We start from the raw sequence: 4,045 nt of genomic DNA, 5'->3' as shown, positions 1-4,045 counted from the left end.
TCATCATAAATAATATTTTTTATACAATTATTAGCGATGAAAATAAATTATTAGCGAAGAGAATTTTCGTCGCTAATAGGTCACGTCCCGTCAAGTCCCATCTCGAAATCTATTTTCTTCCCCTCCCTCCTGGTTTTATGCGAAACTGGTCCCCCCTCCCCCTCTCTGCTCTCCCCACTCTCCCTGCCACGTTCGTCGTCCGACCGCCGCCGCATCTGTCGCCGTCACCATCTGCCGGTAAGGTAAGGTTTTTTTTTTTGGTGTTTTTTCGGGCCATCGGTGGGCCGTCAGGGATGGGGGAGATGCTGGCAGGGATGGGACCAGGCCAGGCCGGTGGGGATGTGGTCTGGGCCGACGGGGATGTGGTCGGGGCCAGCCGGGCCGGCGGTGCTTACATCCGCCATCGGTAAATTTTTTTTTTTGGTATTTTTTTTGGCCTCCATGGGGCCGGTGGGGATGGGGCCAGGTCGGGTCGAGCCGGCAGCGCCTGTGTCCACCATCGTTAAGTTTTTTTTCTTTTTTTTTGATGTTTTCTCAAGCCATCGGGGGGTCGGCGGGGATGCAATCCGGGCCTGCGGGGATAGGGTCGGGCCGGGGCCAGCGAGGATGGGGCCAGGCCGGTGGGGATGGGGTCGGACCGGGGCCAGCGAGGATGGGGTCGGGTAGGGCCGGACTGGCGGTGCCTGCGTCCGCCATCGATAAATTTTTTTTTGGTATTTTCTCGAGCCATCGGGGGGCCGACGGGGATGGGACCGGGGCGGGGACGATCGAAGGAGATGGGATCAAAAAAATTATTTGATTAATTATATTTATTACATATTATTTTTTAATATTACTACTGAAATTATTTAATTATTTGATTAATTATTTTTTTCACTAACACAATGCACATTGCTGTTACTTATACAATTTAATTGTTTTATATGCTATTTTGTATGCTGTTGAAATTATAATTAAATATAAAAAATATTTTTATTTTAAAAAAAAATTATTAAAATTTTTGATGAAAAAATTTTAATACGAAGTTATTCTTTTTTGATAAATTAAAAATTTATCTTCGAATGTATATTCAAAAATGATAGTTAAATTGTATTGAGCCGTAGATTTTCGTTCAAGAATCGATCTTCATCGAGATTGCTACAACAAGATATGAAGGAGAAGAAGAGATTGATTATTATAGTATACTAGTAGATATCATAGAACTGAAGTATGGATCCAGTAATTTGTATTCTTGTTTCAGTGTGAATGGTGGGATATTAGTAATAAAAATATCGGTATTCATATCGATTCACACTTTATCAGTGTAAATTTTGTACGTATATGGTATCAAAATAAGCCGTATATATTAGCAACTCAAGCAAAATAAATAATATATTTGAAGAATCTAAAGTATCGAGGTAATTAGTATATTGTACAAAAAATAATACCTAGAGGCATATATGACATACCAACCCGATTAGAGATGGATGAAAATTCAGATTTACATGAAGAGGAAGCTTTTCAGCAAGAAAAATAAACATTAGCCGAGCTTTTGGTTGATGAAAAACTTGTAACGACATTTTTGAATAGGGCTGATCTGCCGTTTAATGAAGTTAAAGTTGATTTTGTATTTAATCTTGATGAGTCAGAGGACGACGATCAGTTCATAAATGACGATGAAATAGAAGATGACACATATATCGATTATTGTGATTCAGAGGAGGATCTACACATCGAGAAAGATACGAATATTGATGAGTAGATCTATATTCTTCATTTAATCTTCTCTTGCAATAATGGTATGCGATATAATTGTATTCATTAGAATGTTATTTATTTTTCATTATTATTATTTAATATTATATTTATTTATATATCAATTATTGCAGATATGGCATCAAGAGACAGACAACGACGTTCGCATTCACAGTATAGCCCGGAGGTTGAGACGCCTTCACCGATCTCTATTATCACACCGGCTCCATTGTTAGAAGGTCCTGCACCGACAGGTCCTAGTGAGGTGGGTCCCAGTGAGGTGGACCCTAGTGGGATAGACCCGAGTGGTATTATTATACTTTTTATATAATAAAATTTGATTCTTTTATCTGGATAGCTATCATACTAATGATTTATTTATTATTATTTCATGCCAGTCTTCATCTGTAGTGAGGCGAGGGTGAGGTCCATCGAAGAACCTCGCTCTAGAGCGTTGGAGACATGAGCACTCGGGATAGCATCTCCGGATCGAGATACCAGCCAGCTACACCAGGTCCATTAGGAAATGGTGTGAGCTGTGGCAGACTGAGCTGGGCATCATATACCGTAGCTATACCTCCCTGACGCTCTTCAATTGGCGTCACATTCTATCGGCTTAGAGAAAAATTTTATATACCCACTTACAGATAAAATAAATTATATTATGAATATTTAATTTACATAGTATTCTTTTAATATTTGTTATTGGCAGAGTGTATTCGACATCATTGATTTTGAGGAGGATCGTATGAGGCGAGCTGTTGACACTCATTTATCGTTGCATTTCAGGGATTATTGCCATCACATGCATCAGCATTGGTACCATATGGTGCAGAATTATGGGGAGAGGGCAGTGCGACAGCAGCCCTATGACAGCATCACTATGGATGACTAGATTGTCATATGCCGGCATTACGAAGATCCGGCATATCAGGTTACACATCCAAATTTTTTTTTTTTTAGAGTTTAATGATTGAATCATTTATTCTTAAATTAAATTTGTTATCTACTAATTTGACTGGTAACTGTACAAAGAAGATGTGCCCAGAACGTCGTGAATCGGATGAGACAGATCGTACCGTATTGTGGGGGTTTGAGATCGTTCGCTCGTCACATGGAGCACATGCTAGATAATTTTAAATTTTTAATTAGTATATAATTCTATAGTTATTTAAAAAAATTTAATTAATTTTTAAATTATAGAGAGATACTGAGGGTGGCGAGCTTCCTGGTAAGATCGATATCTACCAGCAGACCCACCAACGACGGTCAGAAAAGTGGACGATGGGGAGTCAGGAGCTCTTTATAAGTTTTTTCAATTATTTTTTTATTCACAATCTGATTTTTATTATAAAATTTAAATAGCTATAACTTTAATTTTCATGACCGTATGACAGACATAAGATCTCAACCTACCCGTAAGAGCTCGACCGCATCTACAAATGATGAGATCTGTGATCAGATGCTTGGTATGAGATCCTGTTATGTTAGTAGTCTAAGGTATGGGATCACTGCTCCCTCGTCATCATGCTCATCTAGAGCTGACATCCATTCTACGTGCGAGGCTTGACTGACGAAGGTACAGAGGCAAGCCATCGTGGATCGATAGCAGGCTGAGCAGCGAGCTCAAAAATTGGCTGCACATGTCGATAAATATCAGCAGCTCAAGATCCAGATGATAGAATGGATGGTACAGATTGAGCAGACAATACAACTAATGAGGCAGCAGTAGGCCGGTCCGAGCTCTTTCGAGCGCTCTCCTTTTCCAGCTCGTTCTCCAAATGCCGACACTTGACGGCTTCTTCATGTACTTTTTAAATTTTATTTAAAATTTTTTTATAATTTTAATTTAATATAATAAAATAATAAAATTTATTTATCTATTTATTATGTAAATTTTTTATTTTAATTTTTTTTAATTTATAAAAAATATTATAGATATAAATTAAAAAAATAATATTCATAAATTATTTTTTAAAAAAATATTATTAAATTATTAGCGATAGAATTATTTTTGATGAAATATTGGTCATCAAAAATATTTTAGTACAATAATTTAATTTTTTTAATAAATATAAAATTATTAAAATTTTACATATAATTAATAACGATGAACAATTATTCATCGTAAATAATTATTAGCGATAAAAATTTTTATCAAAAATTATCTTATTTACGATATAAGATTTTTGTCACTAATATTATTTAGTTTTATTTTTTTTTAAAAATTATTAAATTAATAGCGATGAAAAATTTTTGTTGCAAAAAATATTTTTTACGATGAAAATTTTTCATCGCCAAAAGTTTTTAA

This window comes from Elaeis guineensis, chromosome 3, assembly GCF_000442705.2.
Source record: "Elaeis guineensis isolate ETL-2024a chromosome 3, EG11, whole genome shotgun sequence".
Lineage (NCBI taxonomy): Eukaryota > Viridiplantae > Streptophyta > Magnoliopsida > Arecales > Arecaceae > Elaeis > Elaeis guineensis.
Note: the sequence above shows the minus strand (reverse complement) of the source record.